The sequence below is a fragment of the Protopterus annectens genome, chromosome 8.part0 (genome assembly GCF_019279795.1).
Source record: "Protopterus annectens isolate FY-2018-M chromosome 8.part0, PAN1.0, whole genome shotgun sequence".
NCBI classification, from domain to species: domain Eukaryota; kingdom Metazoa; phylum Chordata; order Ceratodontiformes; family Protopteridae; genus Protopterus; species Protopterus annectens.
In genome coordinates, this window is record NC_056741.1 from 1,669,920,461 (window position 1) to 1,669,944,473 (window position 24,013).

General features: G+C 38.7%; 1 protein-coding gene across 1 annotated transcript in view; it reads right to left on the reverse strand.

Annotated features, from left to right (window-relative positions):
• HEPACAM (hepatic and glial cell adhesion molecule) overlaps nucleotides 1-24,013 on the reverse strand; it is a 1,477,529-nt gene that overhangs the window by 1,215,601 nt on the left and 237,915 nt on the right. The window lies entirely within an intron of this gene.

The window sequence follows — 24,013 nt, forward strand, 5'->3', positions numbered from 1 at the left end:
GTTAAGTCGGGGGGCTAGGTTTACCTTTATTTCAAGGGAAAACAGTCTGTAATCTGATCTTACCAGTGAAGACATCACGCAGACAGGGGTGGGGGGGGGTGCAGCACTCCCACATATTTATGAGTACCAGATCTAGGATATATCTTCTCTAGTGGGAGTGAAGGCTAGGTGCTCCATTATATCTGAATATACAAAGTCAAGAAATCATTGGACCTGCATGCTAATGATCATGCATGCCTCCCAATCAATGGAGAGGTAGTTAAAACCATCAATGAGTATGGTATTGGGCTGCATGATGAGTGATTCTAGTAACTTCAGGTATGATGTATGGGTTTCCTGGTTCAGGGTGGGAGACCTGTACATAGCACGAATATGACAATGCATTTTTCTCAAGGTTAGTTGGACATGGGGTAGCTAAGCTTGTCACATTGTGTGGCCAGCTTTGAGCCGTGCTTATCCTTTATGCAGATAAATATACCTCCACCCTTTGCTCTTTAATGTTTAGTGGGTGGTCGGAACATATGAAAGGAGTTATGACATGCACTGTCAGAGTGCTTTCTGTGGCTTTGAACCATCTTTCTGTAACTGCACAAACATCAGCATCCTCCAGGGTTAGGAGAGCTTCCAGGGACTGCAGTTTCTTGTTGAAACACCTAGCATTGAGCAGTAAAACCTTTAGCTTGTCCTGAGTAGCTTTTGTTATGGTGGAAGGCTTCTCTGTTTGGTGATGCCTAAAAAAGTCACTATAGAGGTTGGAAAATGTTTTGGCCAATATCCAAAAGCCTAGAGGTGACAGGTGAATACCATCCCTGGCAAAGCAGTGAGGCCTGTCACTCGTCCTCCCAAAACAAAACAAAAAAAGTCTAGGAGAATGGACTAACCAGATTGTAAAACTAGTGCCAGTGTTTACTAAATAAATGAGCACTTTCATCCACTACTATAGATGAACTTCTGAACTTCATCAGATAAGAGAACACTAAGCAAGTTATTGTATTTAAATAAAATCCAGTCAATTCATTAATCACATTATATCACAAAGCCACTCCCCCTTTTTTAAAAAAAATTCCCAGTCCAAATGTCACTATAAATAGAAGCTACTTATACATAATCTAACTTTCAAACAAAACTTTCTGGGAATAAGCACCATGCTACAGTTAATCTTATTTAATATTTAAATCGAAAAGATTATTAAAAATAATTAAAAAAATAACAATAATAGTAATAAGAAAACTAGGTTACTTTCTTTCCCTGGTTTTACAACAAATTTGTGTACTCTAACCTTCGTAGTTCCCTTTTGTAGTCCAATGCCCTCCGAATCAGTTGTTGAATGTCTCTTGTATACAACTAAATCAGCATAGGTCCTCAAAATATGCTGCCAATTTAACATCCCATCTTGCTCACATCTCCAGCATTATCTACTAACTGCAGGAAACATTCTGGACGATTTGTTCAGTATATAAAGATACTTGTGCAAACATTTCCAAGCAAATATTTCACATCTGCATTTAGTTGCTTTCTTTGCAGCTTCATATATTTGTTTGCAGTCATGTGTAGTCAAATCTGTACTTCCTGTTTCTCACCAGACTCGTCAGTTTCTCTGCTGCTGTTCTGGAATCTTTTAATGCTGCATTATATAGCCTACATACCAGTTTCTTGTTAATAGCTTTTTCTGCTCTTGCATCAGTTTTTTCTTCTTAGAATCTGTTCTGTTAAAATAAAAATTATTACCATGACAAGTGGCAGTACATCTATTGTAGACAGTCTCTATTCCTAGAATTCATTATTTTGCTATATGAACTATTGCTGTAGTATGGAATAAGTGAAAGCCATTAACCATTGTAATCTGGCATGCTGGGTTTTACTGAGCCATCTGCAGGAATTTTTGAGAGGTGTGTGTGAGAAATGTGCATGCCCTAGAGAAAGGCATTGTTCATAATTATGATGGTATCAGAGCATGTGAGTTACTTCAATGGATGGAATTAGGGTCACAGTATATACCACCACTTGAGTTTTGAGCCAAGTAGAGCTTAATCTTATGAGAAGGGATTCATGGATAGTACCCAGGTATGGGTATACTTATGTTCCTCCCTTAAACATGGAAAGCCCTAGATTAAGGAATGGTGAAAACAGGCCCTCAGGTCACTGGGACAAGGGCATTTTAAAACCTGGAGGCCTGCTGAAGGACAGACCTAGGCAAAGGGACCAAACAGCTGCAGTAGCTGCATGGATGATGGTGTCTTTCGAGTATTTCTCACCACAGCTAGTGGTCTTTTATGGGTCATGGTATAGGGTAATACATGGACTGCAGATTAATGGAAGGGGAGCTGAGCATTATTTATTTATTATTTACTTATATCTGTTTACCAAAGACGTGCACTGATCTCAATGGACCATTTGCATGGCACAGCTCAGGTGATTAGGATCCCATAAGAAATTAACAAAACGTATTTACAGATACAAGGATATGCTATAAAACATATCAATATTTATAGATGCAAAAATACGCTACGACATTTAGTTCAAGAGGCAGTGTTTACAAAGTCAAAACATGGATGTAAAAATGGAATTATGCGTAGCAGAGCATTTTGGATAAGACGTAGCCAAAATGAATGAGATGGCTTATGCTACAGTGATAGCAGCATATTATATAGAGATGTATGAAGACATTAGAAGACACAGGTGAACATAGTTGCAGGAAAGGATCCCATGGGGAGAAGACAGAGAAATGGAGAGAGAAGCATGCAGAGTGGGGAAGAAGAGTAAAAAGGAGAGAAGTATGAGACATGTAAAGAGAAGAAGGAAGTAGGATGAATGAACGTCAGTAACCGAGGGAATGACAAGATGAGATAAGGAAGGAGAAAATAGGGTTAAAAGGGTGTAAGAAAGCTGCAAAGCTCATGTAATGTGACCTACGTGAGTGCAGCTGCACTTTGCTTAGGTGAAGAGGTGTTCCTTAAAGGGTTCATAGGTGTTTACTAGGTTAACGACCACAAGGGCCTTTTTAAAGCTAGCCATGTATCCCAAATCTCTGATGAGTTCTGGTACCCTTGATAAGTGTAAGCTTGGGCCTGGGAGATGAAACATTTACAGGTTACCTGTTTGCATGAGAGACATAGGTACCAAACCAGGGATGAATTTCCAGTTTCCCATCCAATTGTCCAAATTGCACTTGAATTGGATTAGGGAGGAACTATGCTTCACATGGATTGGGAGCATGTTACATAGACAGGGTAGTCTCTCCAGCAGGTTCTATTTATATCACAGGCAAGGTTTAAGTCTTTAGAATGGGAAATTCTGGAATTGTTTGTTTTGTGGATATGCAGGTGGTCCATCAAAGTGAGGTCTGACAATGCCTTGTATGCCAGGCATAGATCTTCCTTCACAAGCCTGTATGAAACAGAATACAGGAATAGGGCCTCGAGCTGGTCTGCATAGGACATATTACTTCTGCCCTGTTTTCTTTTAGTGAGAAACCTCTGTGGATGTTTCAGTTGTTGGATATGCCTGGTTAGGTACATACCAAAGGGGGCATTGTAGATGATAGATCTGATGAATGCCGAATACAGTGGAACAATGACTTCCTTGCACGTAGATGCCATACCTTTGTTTATAAGTTGTGCAACATAGAATGATTTCCTCACCACTGTAGACATGTGATGATCAAAGGCTAGATTACTATCTATGTGTGTCCCTACGTCCCTGACTACTGGGTCAACTCTAAGGGGTGTGCTGTCAATATGGTAGTTACCAGGGATGGATAACTTCCCAAAGGATACTATTTTGCATTTCTTGGCATTTAGTTTTAGTCCATGACCCTGACACCAGTTGTTTGTCTGTGTCAGCCCCTCCTGGAAAACATTTGTGTTGGTGTGAGATTCAATGACAGCTCCTAATTTGCAATCATCTGCAAATTTAGTCAGCCAGAGACCACTGACATTGGCCTTGAGGTCTGAGAAGTAAATGCCAAAAAGGAGTGGTCCAAGGACTGATCCCTAAGGGATTCCATTTGTGACTGGCCTCTTTGTAGAGGTGGACTCCTCAATTCCAACTTCCTGGGTCCTGTCTGTGAGCCAGTTGGCTATCCACTGGGTGACATACAGGTTTGTACCTAACCTCTTAAGTTTGTCAACAATGCCCGAGTTGGGTATTGTGTCAAATGCCTTGGCCAGGTCAAGTTAGGCAGTGTGAACGATTTTGCCCTCATCTATTGCTTTGGTGAACTTCTCAAAGAAGTCCACCAGGTTGATTAGGCATGATCTACCCATTACAAAACCAAACTGGGATGAGTCCAGTGTCTGGAGGTTTACTATATCTCTATTGATCATATCCATGATAATTCTTTCCATGGCTTTACATATAAGACTAGTGAGACTTATGGGTCTGTAGTTTCCAGGGTCTGTAGATGGTCAGCCTTTGTGCAGAGGGACAACTGTTGCCTTTCTCCATTCGTGAAGCACAAAGCCTAGTTGGAAGCTACAGTTAAATAGTAATTTCAGAAGCCCTGATAGGTCATGTTTCATGCTATTTACATCTTGGGATATTGTCTGGGCCCATTGATGCAGTGTTCTTGGTCTTAGAGAGAGCATTAAGGACCTGTTCCCTAGTGATAGTAGGGAGAGTTATATTTGATGATATTTCCTGAGGGAAGATTGAGGGGGAGAGAGGAGTAAAGTTGTAGATGAATTTATCAGCCAGGGGTTTGATATATCTTTTGGCTCAGCATAGGTGGTTCCATTTACAATGAGCTGTGCACACAATTGTGTATTGCCTTTGAGGTTGCGGACATAGCCAAAGAATGCTTTGCAGTGTCCTTGGCCTGGGTAGCCAAACTTACCTCAAATTTGGCTTTGATAGACTTTATTTGTCCTCTGAGTTGTTTGTTTAGTTTAATCAGAGTGCTTTTATCCTGATGGGTGCTGCCCTCCTGATTTTTGCCATGATTTTCTTCCTCCTGTTATACATCTGATTGATTTTGTGATTCTTGAGCTTACTTGAGCTTCTGTCAGAAGTCTGAGAACATTTGGAGATCTTTGGTTGAGAGTGGATGAAGAATGCATGGTCATTGCAATAATGTTTAATTTTTGGAGTTAGTACAGTGGGCTGAGATTGACAGATACCCCTAAGATTACATGTAGGAGATTTGGTGAAAAGTTTATGACGGTACTGAATTTTGGTATTGAGGCTGGTGGAGGTTGTGATGCCCCCACCACTGGCCAGTAATCAAGAGCCTCAGTCCTCACCACTGGCAACAGTGGGGGGCATACACACTGGGAGGATAACAAGTACACACACAATAAAGTGCAATTTCCCTTAAGAGCACACAGAGACCACAGTCAGTCACACACACACACACACACACACACACACACACACACACACACACACACACACCTGGAAAAGGCTGACATAGGTTTACTAGCTATGCCCCCTTCTGCTCAGACTATAAGGTAGATTTTACTGCCACCAGCCACTACTTATCAGCTACTTTAAGGACCTTAGCAAAGGGTGACCAATCTTTTGAGTAATGCTACTGTTAATCCAAATGGTAGTTTGACCAAGAGCAAGGTTATTAGGAGTGAGCTGCACAGTGTCACCAAATAGATATGCAAGTACTCTAAGAGCTTAAAATATGTCTCGCAAATATCAGCCACAATGAAAGGTTTAAATATATTTAATAATAAATAATGAAAGAACAAGAAAATACTCAGTAAAAAATCACAGTTACTTCAGAGTTCAAAATCACAAAAAATATTTAAAACAACATTGCAGAACAGTCAAAAATAAATAAAGAAAACATCTAAGCTATACTTCACTATATTCCTAACTGTATCTAAGAGAAAGTACTGTACCCTAGACTTACTTATAGCAAGGCAAGACAGATGTGGTGAGTGGATTTTCCAAATGATGTTGTCAAGTCAAAAATAAAATACAAAATTCCCTCTCTCTCTCTCTCTCTCTCTCTCTCTCTCTCTCTCTCTCTCTCTCTCTCTCTCTCTCTATCTCTCTCAGAGAGTTCTTAAATTAATATTTCATATATTACTGCTGGGGTAGCTGGCAGCATGACATAACTTCTTGTCATCTGACTGTCAGTTCCAGGGCTCACAACCATTTATTTTACCATCTACCTGCGAAAACACATAGACCTTAGATCTTTTGGCAAATGGTGAAAGTCATAAAATAATTTATATTCCTCTACATTTAACGACAATACAAAAAACTTCTAGTTCTAGACATTATGTCTCCTGTTACACTGAAACTGAAAGATAACATCTCTTTTATTAAGTGGATTTAAAATAATTTAATTTCAACTATTTTTCTTCAGTTTTGTAAGTTAACCTTCTATGTGCCAGTTCCCATATACATTTACACAGTTACAATAGTTTATATACATTTCTGTTCTTTTCCAGTAGGGTACACTGTGGATACATCTTTAAGCTGAGTACTCCACAACATATTTCTTCAGGACACATGTCTGTACAAACCATCTTATATGAAATACAGTTATAATACATTTGTGGGTCTATATTACGTTATCAAATCCCGATAACATTGAACACCACAACACCGAAACACAAAGCCTGAACCGCTAGCACATCGAACCCCCTAAACCGTGAATTTTCAAATCTTGGACCATCATAGTCGGCCAACACCACCATGCGCTACATACTTCATACCCAAACATAATAAATAAAACACATACATACACAAACCAAACCCTGCTTCTAATACTACACTAAACCTTACATACATTACTATCTATGCACTTACCTTAACCCTCACTCTAACCTTAAGGTCCGTAACTATTGCACACTTACCCTACAGACATATATCCAAACAAAACAAATAATCCACACACATACAGTTAACAAAACCCTACTTCTAACCCTACACTAAACCTTACATACATTACCTATCTATGCACTTACCTTAAACCCACACCGTAACCCTAAGGTCCGTAACTATCACACACTTACCTTACGGAGCTATACCACAGATGGGGCCAATGATCACACTTCGACATTTCATGTTTCGTAGTTTTGTACATTCGCCGTTACCATAGTTTGCGCTTTACGTGTCGGTCTTCTGGTGTTCTATATTACTGGGATTCGATAATGTAATACAGACCTTACATTTGTGACACAAGCAAATGGATCATGTTGATATTCACAAATGACACATATCCATTTACAACATTCCAGACAGCTGTGCTGGCAGTATCTCCCTCTGTCAAATTTCTATATAAATTATATTACTATTCATAAATTACATATAATTATTTACAAAACTCCAGATAGCTGGGCTGACACATTATTTCCTTTTATGACAGAGGTAGGTATGCACTTCTATAACAAGGGGTTTTTAGTTGGTTGTTGGAAATTTCAAAGGGATCCAGTTAGGATCTAATTCTAAGGTTACTGTTAGCTTGTAAAACTATGATGGGGTTAAGGTTGTCTTTGAAGTGAATTAATGTTCCTCCCCCTTTTTTTTTTTTTTACCTGGTCTGGAATCTTGTAGGTATGAATATCTTGATATGAGGTGCTGAGGACTAGGGCATGTTTCTGTAATAGCTATAAAGATCATGTTGCATGGTAAAGGCATTGATTTGGTGATTTTGTTCTTGATGCTGTGTGCATTAAAGAGGGATCATTGGCAGACAGAAATGGAAAAAACACAAAGAAGATAATAAAAAAGACGGTCTCCCACCTAGGAAGTCTGAGCTTTCAGAAAGTAGGCTAAGGACCTGTTAAGACAGCTGCATTACACGATGTGGTAATGTTTCAGGAAGAGATTTGGAAATGGGAGTAACAACTTTACCACCTATAGAAGGTGTAGGTTCTGTGATCTTGGGCATAAAATACTGCTCACTATAAAAAAGGTACTTCAGTGGAAATAATGCAGGGGAGTAGTAGGTATGAAATTATATCTGTGGAATAAAGCTAAACTAGATGAGATGAAAAAGATGTCTGTGCATGGGAATTGAGTGACATGACTGATAGCTTAAATGTAGGTACAGCAGCAGAAAAAATGATATTGCTTTTTAAAGATAGGTCAAAAAAAAAGGAATAGTATCTACAAATTATTGAAAGAAAATCCTAGTAAGCAGGAAGAGAGGGAATATAACTTTTTTTGCAAAGATAACTTAATAGTATAAACAGCAAAAAACAAAGCCGGAGGTAGCAGCCACGGCTATGTAGAATAACAGCTTTATTAGTAAAAGAGGTGAGCGCTTTTGTGGCAAGAAGAGAACAATGAGTATGTTGTTGCTGCAATGAGAAAAGAGTTGTTTAAAATTGAGAATGATTTACAGAAACTGAAACAGCTTCAGTCACAGAGACTTTATTTTGAAGCCTTTCTAAAGCTTAATATAGTCCCTCGGGGCTTAAGGGTACTGAAAATGCCCACATATGGGACTATGTACAAAGATTTATTATTAAAGTGGCAGCAGATTAACTTACAAACTAGTCGCAATTATATGCAGCGACTAATAGATTTCTTTAAGCCAGAAGAACTCACTATATCATCCAATGTCTGTAAACTGCAAGCAGAACTCTATGAAAAATATCCGCATGCTATTGTCGATTTAAAATTAGACTATGTTTTAGAACTTATCTCTGTTTATGATCAGCAAGTGATGGGCTATAAGAAAAAGAAAGTGCAAAGGGACTTACAAGATTTTTCTAGTGGGCGTGTCTTTGCTTGGCCCAAAGAACGTAACAATGCTGTGAATAGCAGTAGCTCTACTCAGCCCATTGAATCTCAATTGGTTCCTAAGCAATCGATTGAGCTTACCAATTCTCTTGTTAGAGATACAATAGAGAACTCTAATGCTGTAATGTCACTTCCTACCACACTTCCCTCTGATTCCACAAGCAGCAGTGAAATACAGAGGCCTGAGAGAGGAGCTCGCAGCAAATTTGCAGAAAGAAATGTATCTACTAACTAAAAGTAGCCGTATGTCATCAGTTCCATCTGACAGCACGGCTCTTTCTTTACCATATCCTATACGAATTACAAATTTTTGGAACCGCTCCACGAGCAAAGGAAGGATGAAACGGAAAGCGTCCATAAAAGAGGAACAACCTATGACGTTTAAGAAAATGTGGCAACAATCCAACATCCATTAGTATGGAATATATCATGGTGGACTTTAACTGATTCTGAGATAAGTGTATTGAACAAAGGGAAATCCTTTGTACCGGTAAGTAGAATGGATGTGGCTGACAATATTATAGAACTTAAAATATTTACTAGGAATCTTATGCTTAAATCTCAGTTTGGTGATAATAATATGAGTAATAGCTGTGTGAACACTTTTAAGAAACCAAGTAGCTATATTCCTGTAAACAATGCTGCTATTGAGACATTCGAAAAAGCATGTGTAAAAGAAATATATAAGATGCATGATAGTGGTATTTTTAAGAAATGCTTCTATAATTTAAACAGAGAAGAAAAACAAGCTTTGGAGGTTTTGTGCAATGATCGTTCCATCACAGTGAGACCAGCTGATAAAGGTGGTTCTCTAGTGGTGATGGATTATGTGTTTTATAAGGAATCTATGCTGACAATGTTGAATGATGACATCTCTTATCAGAAAGTAGATATTCAACAGATGCATGTAAGCAGCATGTTAATATACAATGCATTATCAACAGGTGCATGTAAGCAGCATGTTAATATACAGTGCATTATCAACAGGTGCATGTAAGCAGCATGTTAATATACAGTGCATTATCAACAGGTGCATGTAAGCAGCATGTTAATATACAGTGCATTATCAACAGGTGCATGTAAGCAGCATGTTAACATACAATGCATTATTTGAATGATTACAGTGTCGAGTTATTAGCCAAGAGCTATTCAAGTACTTCATAGTAGACAAACCTGTTCTACCCATCATATAAGGACTCCCTAAAATACATAAACATCCCAGAGTGCCCCCCATGAGACCCATTGTATCAGGGAGGGGCTGGTGTACTGAACCTTTGTCCATTTTTGTGGAGCACCACCTTAAAACTGTGTTGAAAAAGAATGTATATATATTAACTGATACAAAACAGTTTTTAAAAGATGTGTATGCATTTTGTAAGAGTATAGCCATGGAGGATAGATGGCTCATGATTACCTTGGATGTGAAATCTCTATTTACAGTCATCCCAAATAGTAAAGGTGTTGAGCTCTTCAAACAGTATTTAATGGAAGACGAAACATATGATGTACAAGTTATTGATTTATTATCATTGTTGATGGAACTGATATTAGTGAAGAATATCTTTTTGTTTGAAGGAAATTTATATTGGCAAAAGGATGGTGTGGCCATGGGCACTTCATGTGCAAATGGCTACGCAAATATTGTTATGGCTATGTGGGAGAAAGAATTCCTACTGACTGAGATGGGAAGGCATCTGTAGTTCTACAGGAGATTTGTGGATGATCTCTTTATTTTATGGGGAGGTGATGTAGCCCCATTTCTATCATTCTTCCACAAAATAGATAATAGTACCAGCTTCCTTAAATTTTCAATGAAGCATTCCTATGATGCTATAGATTATCTGGATGTCAGGATACTTCAAAAAGATAGAGGTGTTCTGGAAACTGAAATCTATAGGAAAGAATGTTATAGGAATAGCTATCTCCATAGACAGAGCATGCACCCGGGACATATACTTAAGAACACTGTAAGAGGCCAAGGACTGAGAACATCAGGACTCACAGCTAATCAAACTAAGTATGAGGAAGAGATCGAGAACATGAAGGAAAGGTTCATACATAGAGGGTACAGTGAAAAGGAGATACAACAGTCATTAGTGGGTCTATCTGAGGCAAGGGAAGGAACAGGGAAGCCATACTTTTCAGATATGGATACCATCATAGATGGAGGAACTGTTAGTCAGAAACACATGAGAGTGCAAGTATCCTACTCGAGTAACATTAGTTCTTTACAAGAAGTATATCGAAAAAACTGGAATATACTATGTGCTGATGATGATGTTAAAAGGCTGGTAGGTGAGACCCCGAGGTTTGCTTTTATGAATAAAAAATCTATAAAAAGATTATTATGTGGACCACAACTCATGTAAACAAGAATAGAAAATGCAGTCAGATATGGAACCTTCCCCTGCAATAAATGTAATTACTGCACCTTCGTTGACACTGGAAGTAGATTTCTACATTCAGATCTAAAGAAGGAGTTTACCTTCAGAATATTAGTTAACTGTGACAGTATTAATATTATATACTTGGCACACTGCGCAGTCTGTCCTGCCTTCTACGTTGGAATGACAGCACAAAGACTGAGAGACCGGATGAGGGGAGCATGTATATGATATCACCAGAGGAATAGAGACAAATGCCTTAGCCAGGCATGTGAGGGACCATGATGAGACACACAAATATTTATTTTTAGTATTAGATAAGGTCTATACCGACAATATAGGTGGAGATGTTAGCAATAGAGTAGAAACTAGGGAACTAGAATAGATTATAAGGCTATGAGCTAACATTGGGGTAGGCCTGAATGACAAAATTAATATTAAACCCAGTCTTCTAAATAAAGATTTAAAGAAATAGTAGGTACTACCCCCCTCCACCTTTTATGCTTTTTTATACTTTTATATTGTATGTATTAAGTTGTATGATGTGATATGCTGTTTCTATTGTCAAGCTGTTTTTAATTCTAAGCTTTTACATTTTTTACACTAGCTATAAAACTTTTTATACTAGGTACATGGTTTTAAGGATTAATTGGGTAGTTGATGGCAATGATGAGCTTGGTATAAATGCTGTGTTTTACTGTTCTTTGATTGTCTGATGAAGTGGCTGGAGCCACGAAAGCACTCACCTCTTTTACTAATAAGCTGTTATTCTACATAGCCGTGGCTGCTACCTCCTGCTTTGTTTTTTTACTGTTCATTTCATTGTTGGAGTTAACTCTTGCCAGCACCGTTTGGTTTTTACTGCAGATAACTTAATAGTATGGTTAGGAATGGTGGGAGATCAGGGAAGAAGCATAAGGAAAGAATATGATAAGATAACTGACAAAGCTGATTGCAGTGCCTGACGAATGCAAAATAAAAAGTAAACTATGATCATGTAAATCATGTTATGTGGAGCACAACATAGTCAATGAATGCATCCACAAGTATGGCACAACACTATCTGGTCGTCATCAGGGAGGAGGCAAGTAGGAAATAGCAATAGATATTTATATGATCAACAACCTGATGGGGGAGTTCATAAAATGATGATGTCATAATTAAGCTAGACATTCTATAGGTTGTCTTTAATGACTACCCTCTGTATTAGTAGTAGTTGTTTAAAGTGATTTTATTAAAGTCTGAGGAAGCATTCGGACCCGAACGCAAAAGCGCTTACTTTTATCAATAACGCAATTATTTTTCAGCTGCTGAGTCGTGTGGAGGAATTTTATTAACTTTGTTCCTGTTGCCATTATATGATGATGTTTTTGTAATTCAGAAAGACAAAATCACAGAAATTCTGAGAAATCAAAAGGTTGTGATGGCCTCAGGTCCTAATGAAATTTATAAGCATTTGTTTAAACAACTTGCAAATAAGTTGATTCAGGTTCTTCATATTCTATAAATTAAATTTGTAAATAAGAGGATGTACCAAATCATAGGAATAAAAACCAATATTATTGCTATTAATAATGAGAGAGAAAAAAAAGAATAAATGGCACTGAGAAATGTAGATCTAGTCTCTTAAAAAGGTTCAGCAATGTGATAGAGTTGGTTATATTGAGGTTAATTTATGATTTTTTTCCCAAACACCTTTATTTAATTATGACTTGTGACACAAGTAAATTTACAGGGGTTAATTTATGATTTTTGAACTAGGAGAACATGGGATCTAGTTGTAATGTTCTTGGCTTTTGGGAAAATTGGTTGAAAGCTGGAAGTGGGCAAAACTCAAGCGCTATGAACATTATTTGACTGTAATCAACCATTTGTCTAAGAATAATCATACATTTGAGAGAGAAGGAGCAAATGTTTGAGATAAAATCAGGGACATTTGAGAGGTATGGGCATGGCTGTATATCTGAATGCTGCTTTTCTATATTCTATTGTGGCTGTCAGCACTTGTAATCATAATATATTTCTAGAAAAGATATTCCAACTAGAGATGAATCTTACTGACTGACTAGGAGAACAAAATTAAACAAAATAAAGGGCAAGGACTGAAATCAGACACATACAAAGAGGAATTTCCCACAGGGCTTAGTATTATGACCACCATAGTTTGCAGTTTACTCAAGTGGTATAAAGATTCCAGAGCACATCTGCTGTGTAACATACATAAATGACATCAGATATGGAACATGCATTATCAGTGAGTAAGATTGTTTATTAATTTGACTTTGTTGATCGGGAAAAGTCTGACTTGACAAAACCGCTTTCCAGAGGAGGCCCAAGGAAAAAAGTTACACACGATGTGCATTTATAATTACAGGGTAAAAACATCTATATATGAGCTTATTTATTTGATTTTTAAATAATTTTAAATATTTCTTACATGAACAAAGCATTTTAATACAAAAAAACAAGAAAGAAATTAACATAAATTGGCCTATTATTGATTAGAGAAACAACGTACTATAACAAGGTTTTAAAAGCCTGATGCTTGCAGGAAAAATATCAAACTGGAGTGTTTTTGAGTTTAATAATAATTTACACACATGCAAGTAGAATGTAGTTTAAAAATGATAAGATAATATGAAAGGAGAAGTTATGGAAGTGAGCAGGAAGATAAATGGACAGAGGAGTAATTGTAGTTAGTGGTGGGGTGTGAGAGAAGGGGGAAAAGTAAGAGTTTAAGAAATAAGTGCAGGATGAGGAGGAGCGATAAGGTACAGAAAGACTGAGTAAAGTGGCTGCAAGAGTCGGAGAAAAGCAATCTGAGCAAAGCTAGCCATGTGAGTAGGAAGAACAGAGCCATCTTTGGCTGTTTAAGCAAAGGTTTGAAACTCTTTTAAGTTTTCGAATGAACAATAAGTAGAAGAAGAAGACAGGAATGGCTGCTGTATCCAGTTTAAAAACTTTTACTTCAGTGCACAAACAATAACACAAGTGCTTTCACCAAATAGGCATCATCAGATATACTTGATGATGCCTATTTGGTGAAAGCACTTGTATTATTGTTTGTGCACTGAAGTAAAAGTTTTTAAACTGGATATAGCAGCCGTTGATGATGCCTATTTGGTGAAAGCACTTGTGTTATTGTTTGTGCACTGAAGTAAAAGTTTTTAAACTGGATATAGCAGCCATTTCTGTGTCTTCATCTACTTATTATTCATTGGATTTTGTACTTCAGACACAGTGTGTGAGCCAGTTCTTTGTGGCAGTGCATTTATCAATTTTTCTTTAAGCTTTCTGTTTTAACAAAAAAGACCATAGTGAAGAACTTCTCTAAAGCAAACTTCACACTACTCAAGACTGGTGTGGTATCCTTCAAGGCCCCTGAGCCAGTGGAAACCACAACCCAAGCTGCGGAAGCCCTTACAAATGCCTTCTATGAACACCTCCAGGACTGCATGGATCAGGCAATCCCAGATAAAACCAAGACTCTTTCCACAAAGGGCAAACGTCCAGTCTGGTGGACCCCAGCCATTAACAAACTTTACAATAAGAGGAGAAAGCTGTTACATGATAGAACAAAATCCATAAAAGGGAAGTCACCCCTGATCATTATTAGTAAAAGAATACGAGCACTCATAAAATCAACTAAGGCCAATTTTGAGAGACAAATTGCCATGGATTCAAAGGACAATCATAAGGCCTTTTTCAGCTATGTTAGGAACCTGGGTGGAAACTCCCAGATATGCTCAGAATTAGTCCAAAATGATACAAAAATCACTGAACCCACAGACATTGCCAACATACTGGCAGACAGGTTCAGTGCAAACTTCACCCCTCTCCCCTAAAGGAGAGATAACTATCCCAGCCGAGTGTAGCCTCCCGGACATCTCAAATGCGCAGGTGAAAGCTGCTCTCTCTAAAGCTAAAAACACAGCATCAATGGGACCGGATGGTGTCCCTGGCTGTGTGCTACATGAGCTAAATGAGGAATTAAACCCGCACATAAGGCAGCTGTTTAATCTCAGCCTTACCACAGGATACGTGCCCAAGGAGTGGCGTACGGCAACTGTGGTCCCACTCCACAAAGGCGGCACCTCTACGGACCCTGGTAATTACCGCCCCATAAGCTTAACAAGTCTAGTCTGCAAAGCTATGGAGAGGATCATAATGGAGCTCATAAACAAAGTTATAGGGGACTTGCAGACATTGGACCCGACCCAGTTTGGCTTTGTCAAGGGAAGATCATGCCTTTTGAACTTGGTCGACTTCTTCGAAACAGTCACCAAGGCCATTGATGAGGGAAAGGCAGTCCATACAGCCTACCTTGACCTTGCAAAGGCTTTCGACACAATATCCCACTCGGGTATTGTAGAAAAACTTACCAGCTTAAATGTAAACCCATATGTCACAAGATGGGTTGCAAACTGGCTTAAGGACAGAACCCACAGGGTTAGAGTTGCTGGCGCTGTGTCAGACTCCAAGCCGGTCACAAGTGGTGTCCCACAGGGCTCGGTCCTTGGCCCCTATTGTTTGGCATCTACTTCTCAGAAGTACAGGCCAACATGGGAGGACTTTGGCTGACAAAGTTTGCAGGCGACTGCAAACTGGGCGTAGTGGAAAGTGCATCGGACACGGATATCCTTCAGAAGGGACTCACGGAAACAGATAGGTGGTGCCAGAGCCATGGCCTGTAGTTAAACGCCAAAAATGTATAGTCATACCCTTCGGGAAAAACAAGGTAACCCCAAGCTACCATATAGGTGGCAATCCACTAAGCACAGAAGAGGTTATCAGGGACCTGGGGACCCAGGTTGACAGTGGCCTTTCTTTGACACTCACATTGCTAAAGTGGTTAGAAAGACCTTCTACATTGCCCACCTGATCATGAAGGGATTCACATCCAGATCTAGTGAGGTCATTGTTCCCCTGTACTCTTCGCTTATCAGACCAATGATCGAGTACAATGCCCCATTCGGGATGTATCTCACCCGACATCTGCAGCAATTGGAGAGACCCCAAAAGTTCATCACCAAAAGGATAAAGGGACTCCAAAATCTGTCATATGCTGCCAGATTGAAGAAACTCCAGCTCTATTCAGTCGCATACCGTCTGCTCAGAGGTGACATGTGCCTGACATACAAGGCCATGTCCAACCCGAATTAATGGACATGCTCCACCTCAAAAAATCCAAATCCACCAAAACCACTAGAGCAAGCGACTTAAACCTTAGCACGGATATAAATAGGACGTGCTGGAGGGATACATTTATCACTCAGAGACTCCCTATGCTGTGGAATAAAATCCCGGTCCATGTGAGGCAGAGCACCTCGCTGACTCTGTTCAAGAGAAATCTAGACCTGTGGATGGGAGATCGTAGGTTTACCCCGGGAATCATCTCTGTGTCACTGCTGGACAGAGGCACAAAAAACTAATGGGCACAGTATTTTTTCATATAAGGGGTGGCGTAAGCCACAAAAATTTGGGCTAGGCTTATAAATGCCTTAGGGCAGATAGCCTAGTATAAACCTATGAACCTATGAACCTATGAACTGTGTGGGGATTTCATTCCAGAGTTTTGACACATAATGAGAGTAGAGAGACTCGCTAACAGTGCTGAATGACTTACTGATACATAGTAAAAGTTTTTTGCTAGAGTGAAGGTCTCTAAGGGGGTGAAGAGTACAGAAGAATATTTTGTAATGTGGGCATTTGTCCAATTGGTTTGCAAATTCAACCCAGTTTAATTAATGCAAGACAGTGGTGTGATTTTTAAGGTTGGTCAGTCCCAAATTTAGCTATTTTGTAGTAGCAGAAGTCTAGTTTAATTTCATATTGATATTTGTAAGAACAGAAGAAGAACATATTAGAGAAGAAAGGATGTATGTTGCTTTTAAGGTAATCCTTGCTTGATCTGTCAGGTAGTGTATGGCCCTATAGAGGGAGTTGGATTTTTGTCTTTTTGATAGAATGAACTATGTGGTGATCAAATTTCAGGTTGTCATCTATTATGACTCTGAATAGTTTAGATTAGCTTATGTTTCAATTTTTGTGTTATTACTTAAAGTAATGTGAAATATGTGTTTCTGGTTAAGAGTAAATAGCATATGTTTGGGGTGGGGGTTTTTTTGGCATTAAGCACCAAGTTAGAATTTTTAGCCATATTTCAATGTCGGTGATAGATTTTTGAGCAATTTCCTATAATTTTATTATGGATGGGGCAGAGCAGATAAGAGTTGTATTGTGGACATATTGTACGACATTGGCAAGTGTTGCAGTGTGCAGCAGTATGAAGTTTATTTATCTAAATATTAAATAGAAGTGGGGACAAGTATTGCCCCTTGGGGAGCACCAACAGCGATTGGTTGAAATGCTGATAGGTTTTGTTGCATTTAGTTTCCTGCTGATGATTGCATAAATAACTGTAAAACCAGCAGACGGAGGGGTATGTGAGACCTAGTGTTACAAGTTCAGAGAGAAGCTTTTGGTGGGACACTGTGTCAAATGCTTTGGAAAGGAAAAGTGAAGAAATAAGGTCACCCTTATTTCTGTATTGGTTTACTATGTTGAAGTTGAGGAGGGCAGTATTAGTACTGTGGTTGGGCTGAAACCATGCTGGGTGCTTGAGAGGAGGTTGTGTTTGGTTATATGTTTTATAAGCCGAGAGTGAATACATTCCGCAAGGATTTTACAGAGGGTTTAGAGGACAGCAATAGGTCTATAATTTGTTAACTCTGTTGAAGTACCTCCTTTGTGAAATGGAAGAATAATGGATTTTTTCCAGATGGATGAGACATAGTTTTCAATTATACAATGACCCCCCCATTAAATATTCAAAAACATGCACACTGATTGGTCAGCATGCACGTTGTAAATCAGAGTTATAGTAATGGAAAAAGGTCAGGTCGTCTGGACTTTTTCCATTACTATAACTCTTTTTTCACACTGTTTCACTATGTTAAACAAGTTTAACATAGCGAGACAGTTTGAAAAAGCAACGGAGATCTTGCTTTCTCCGTTGCTTTTTTCAAAGATGTCTCGCTATGTTAAATGGGTTTAACATACCGAGACAGCTTTAAAAAAAGCAACAGAGATTCTCCGTTGCTTTTTTTAAAGCAGTCTCGCTATGTTAAACCCATTTAACATAGCGAAACAGTTTGTAAAAAGCAATGGAGATCTTGCTTTCTCTGTTGCTTTTTTCAAAGCTGTCTTGCTATGTTAAATGGGTTTAACATACCGAGACAGCTTTAAAAAAAGCAACAGAGATTCTCCGTTGCTTTTTTTAAATCTGTCTCGCTATGTTAAACCCATCTAACATAGCGAAAACAGTTTGTAAAAAGCAACGGAGGTCTTGCTTTCTCCATTGCTTTTGCCCACAGTTCTGATGTACTGCGCAGGCATATGTATGTGCAGTACATCAGAACTGATGCAGAATACCAGACAGCTGCGGAAGGGCAGCAAGGAGGCATTATACAATGCCATTATTTAAGAAAAGTAATTATTTTTTTTCTTAAATAATGGCATTGTATAATAGCAATAACCCACTTCTGGGTGTGGGTAATGCTGGATTTACCCATGGTTGGCTTTGTTTGGCCACTCGGGCTTCGCCTTCGTGATTAAACCACGCCAACCGTGGGCAAATCCAGCATTACCCACACCCAGGTGTGGGTTATTGCTATATTAATGATGGGTTCATTAGAATGGAGACAGGGAAGGCTCTTACTTCTGCACTTATTTTGAAGAATTCATTGGGAAGGTTATTAGCAGCTGAGGTTACTGCTTTTATTTTGTTTAATTTGGCTAGTAATTTTTTTTATGGATGACATTGGTAAGGGCTAAAAACTAAAAGACAGTGTATTTCTTTTGTGAACAGATGGAAGTTGGAGGGGTGAAGACAGGTGGTCATTGATTAGTGATAGAACTGACTGGAAAAAATTGAGTGCTGAACTGAGTGTCAGTGGACTCTGTTGTTTGAAGTAGAAGGACAGGGTGTAGTGGTATGGCTGGGGTGTAATAGTTTATTTGGTGAGAACCAAAAATGCTTGGGGTTGTTTTGGTGCTTTTTTTGATGTTATGATGTGGGATTTTTTAACCTCCCTTCTAGGAGGTCCCCATTTTCAGAAGAAAACCAGGTTTAAATAAATGACAGTGAAATACAATATGTTTTATTTATTTGTTTAACTATCTGTCTATCAGGTTTATTAGATATGTGGGCAGGTCTCTTTACTCTTTACAGCCCAGACCCAAGCTCAAGCAGCAAGCTAAGCATTGAGCAGAAGTATTAAACATGAACCAACAACAACTATGTAATTAAATGTGTATACCAGTGGATTAACAAGCATAAACTTAGAAATACAAGAAAGCCCAAGTAGCTCCAATTGCAGAGAAGATCAAAGAGAACAGATTATGATGGTTGAGGTACCTGTGCAGGAAAGCAGAAGACAAGCTGGTGATGATGATTTCAGACAGACAGGAAGACAAAAAAGAGAAAATGAGGGTATCCAGAAAAGTTATGGATGGGCTGTGTGAGAAAAGACCTATGACAATCAGGCATGACTGATGAAGAAGTCAGGAGAGTATTATTAAATCGAGAAAGATGGCAATAGTTGGTCACATTGACCCCATGTAGAAAATGGGAAAAAGGGGGTTTTTGTCGATGTGAATGATTATTAACTTAAGAGATAATGTCTAAAGCCTTGGTCAGATCAAGATAAAATTCGTGCATGGTGTGGCAACTCTCCATAGCCTCTGTAAACTTTTCAAAAAGCTGTACTAAGTTCAGGAGAACTTAGACTAAGTGGAGTCTAGATCAGGTAAGTTGCTTATGCAACTTAAAAACATGAATAATTTCTTGTATAAATGTTGTTGTATTAAGTGTGTTGAAACATTTATTTAATAAGATATCTAACATACTGAATGTCTTTAGCACACAATACAACAACAACAACATCTCTACAAGAAATTGACTATTTATTCATGTTTTTTTAATGCTGATGCTTTCAGTTATACATGGTTGTGTCTTTAAACCTTTTTATGTTCAATTAAGGATCATTAAATGAATATAGGAATGCCTATTAATCCGGATTGAATGAAGGGAAAATGGTTGTGATGAAGTCCAGTAATATTTATTTTTATTTTTTTTATTTTATTTTATTTTATTTTTGTTAACCGGGAAAGTCCGACTGGACACAGGTCCATTTTCAGCGAAGGCCCAGGGAAAAAAGCTCCATGATACAATACAGTATTAGATTAAAACAATACAAAGCAGTTCTTAATATTTATAAGTAGTACAGAGGACCATTTACATGGCATGTGATAACTCTAGTAGAATATACAGTCAGTACTCTAGTAGAATATACAATTAGTACAAATAATACAAATATATATCATTTTTTTTTTTTTGTAGAAATATTAGTAAATATAAAGTTGTAATACATTTATGCTTTAGTATAACCGAGAAGTAAATAAATGCCCATAGTGGCATAAAATAGGATAAAGGTATAGGCAGGATGAGAGTAAGATAAGCTCTGTTAGGTATTGTGTTAGTCTAGAAACAGATTAGAGTGTTTTTCAAGTAAGGGATACAGTACAGAACAGTACAAGTGTTGGAATGTTTACTGCTGTTAGAGTGATGAAATGTTAGGATGAATCTGTGGGATAGCAGTAGAGCTCAGTAAAGGAAAATGTTGTAGTGTAGCATAGTCCTTGCAACTGAGCATAGATGTTGCTACCCTGGGGTATAGCAAGAGCAGAGCCAGATATTAGAATAGTAGGATTTCAAGAGGTGTTTGAAATGGGTGCAAGAAGTAGTGCTGGTTATATTATTTGGGAGTGAGTTCCAGGTTTGTGCTGTTGTGCAGGCAAAGAGAGATTTACCTGCTTCATTTTTATGTCTAATTACTTGAATGAGATTTTGGTTGCTAGATCTCAGGGCTCTAGTGGTGGTGTAGGGCTTAATTAGTTGTTGGAGGGCAAGAGTTGTTTCAGGGTAGTAGTAGAGTTTATGTGCAACTATGGCTTGATTTAGTCTAAGTAGGTGAGGAAGTTCCAGCCACTTGAGTTGCATTAGGGAAAGACAGTGATGGGATCTATTTGAGGAGTCTGTTGCAAATTTGGCAATTTTGTTGTAGCATGATTCCATTTTGTGAAGTTTAGTCAGGTGAAGGTTAGTTAAGATAGGGGAAGCATAGAGAAGGATAGAGAGGAGGTGGCTTCTTGCAATAGTGGCTTTGGTCTGATTAGTCATGAACTTTTTATTTCTATAGAGCAGACCCAGTTTTCGGTTGACCTTTTTGATGGTTTGTGCTATATGGATATCAAACTTTAGGTGGTTATCAATGTCTACTCCTAGTAGTTTGGTGTGGTTGGTTGGTGTGATTTGAATATGGTTTTTGGAGTTTATAGTGAGGTTATAGTCTGAGTTGGATGATCTGCCAGGGGTGAATAGTATTAGTTTGGTTTTCTTTGGGTTGAGAAGAAGTTGTATTTTAGTAAACCAGGTTTCTGCTAGGGTAAAGTTGTATTGGGTGATGGTGTGTAGTTCCTTAATGCTGGGGGCAGCACAGGTTATGGTGGTGTCATCAGCATACTGAACTACTGTAGCAGTGGGTAGTGAAGAAGAAATGTCGTTAGTGAAGAGGGAGAACAGCAGTGGGCCAAGGATTGATCCCTGAGGGACTCCTATGGAAACTGGTAAGAGGGGGGACAGCTTTTCTTGCCAGAGAACTGCTTGTTGGCATTCTGATAAATAGCTGCTGAACCAGAGTATGGTGGAGGGGCAAATATTGAGACTAGATAGAGTATTGAGGAGCAGATTGTGGTTAACCATGTCAAAGGCTTTTGATAAGTCGAGGAAGATGGAAGATACGAAAAGACCTTGGTTTCTAAAGTGATTGACTGTGTTGGTATAGGATAGAAGGGCAGTGGTTGTGCTGTGGGAGGGTCTGAAGCCGTGTTGGGAGTTAGATAGTAGTTTATTTTGTTGAAGATATTGCATTAGTTGCAAGTGGACAACTCTTTCTAGAATTTTTGATAAGGGTGATAGTATGGCAATTGGAGGATAGTTGGTTAGCTCTAAGGAGTTGCCACCTTTATGAAGAGGGACAATATGGGAGATTTTCCAGTGGGTGGGAACTTTGTGTTCTGAGATTGATCTATTAATAAGAATTGACACTGGGTAGGATATGGTGTCTGCTGCTATCTGAAGGAAATCAGCAGGGAGTTTATCGGCAGCTACTGTAGTTGGTTTTAGCTTCCTAAGGAGGTTTGCAACCATTTTAGTGGACACTGGTTGTAGGGAAAAGGTAGAGAAGTTATTTTTTTGTATGACGTTATATGCGGTAGAAGATTGTGTAGGGGTATCATTATTTTTCTGGGTATTGGCTAGACTTTGAACTGTTTCTGTAAAGAATTTATTAAACTGAGTAGGAATATCATCTTGGTTGTTTGGCAGTACAGGGGTGGGAGTGGATGCTTTCCAGGGTGAAGTAGTCTATTAATGGAGGTCCAGAATTTATGTGGGTTATGGCTATATTTATCCTATAGGTTTTTGTAATAGTTGGATATAATATAGAAAGGAAGAAAGTGCTTAACCATTAGATTTTGACACTATGAAGTTTTTCTCAACATTTTTTGTACATTTTAAGGATTCAGTGGACTAAAACAACTTATTGCAGCCTCAAAGGCTTTGTTTGTTACCATTTTATCTGAGTTTTTCTAAGGTGTATATCTGCGATTGGACTGGTGGACTTCTGTTGCTACCTTTATGAGTAGATGTTTTTATGTTCTACAATAAATTTGAATGTTATACGTGGTCGAACTGTTTAACTTGGCTAATGGCTATTTCTGTTTTTCCCCCTGGTGTTACACTATGTGAGCTTATTTCCCTTATTTGGTTTCAACAGACATCTTCAAAAATCAGTGCTAGTATGCCACTGGCACCTGCAGATTGTGTCTCCCACCCCCCTACAGCTTATGGCCAGGTCACCCACCCCCTTTACTCTAACATACTTCCAGGTCTGGCATCCACACAGAGATTAACTCTGTACCCACAGATAATCTTGAGGCAAACATGGCAGACACCCCTGTAGTACTCCATTTGTCATTTTTCAGACTGAGTGCATTGTCTCTGCTACCACAACTGTGCTCTACCATTTGGCCATGCAGAAATCTAGTTCCGCAGTCTTGGTCCTGTTCCCAGCTCCCTCCACTTTTCCTATCAGTCTCCTGGGTGGGATAAAGTGAAAGGCCTTGTTGAAGTCCAGGTGGAACCCATCTACTCCCACTCACTTGGGATGGCATCCTAAATCTTAGTCATAAAACTGGATAAGGCTTGGCTAACAGCACCTTCTCATCATGAAATCATTGTGATTGCTGTATTTGTCATCTAAAAACAGCTCTTGCTTTCCCCTCAATATTCCTTCCATAACTTTCTTTGCCATTGTTTCTAAGTCAACAAATCTGTAGTTACCCCAGTTTCTTCTTCTCCTCCCCCTCTACCCCACTTAAACAATGGTAAGACAATTACTGTCCTCCAGTCCTCTTGAATTTTGAATCAGCTATACCCATCTGTCTAAGCTCTTTATTGAGGGTCTGCCAATATGCTGGACAGATTTCTGAAGACTCTGGCATACAGCCCTTCTGGTACTTGTGTACCAAGTTCCCCATAAACGTCCTCCCTCTATATTCTGTTGTCTGACCCCTGTTCTGCCTATTCTGCCTAGTTTGTGTTCTTTCCCCTTTTTTGCCGGTTGCCACATTTGCTTCAAACTTCACATGCAACGCTTCCATTATTTCTTTCTGCACTATCCACAGCTGAGTTATACACACCTTGCCGTCAGCATTTTTCTGTTTTCAGAGAAGATTTTGTACTAAATAAAGTCTTGCACCTACTGTTTTGCACAAATCATATTAACATTTTGTAC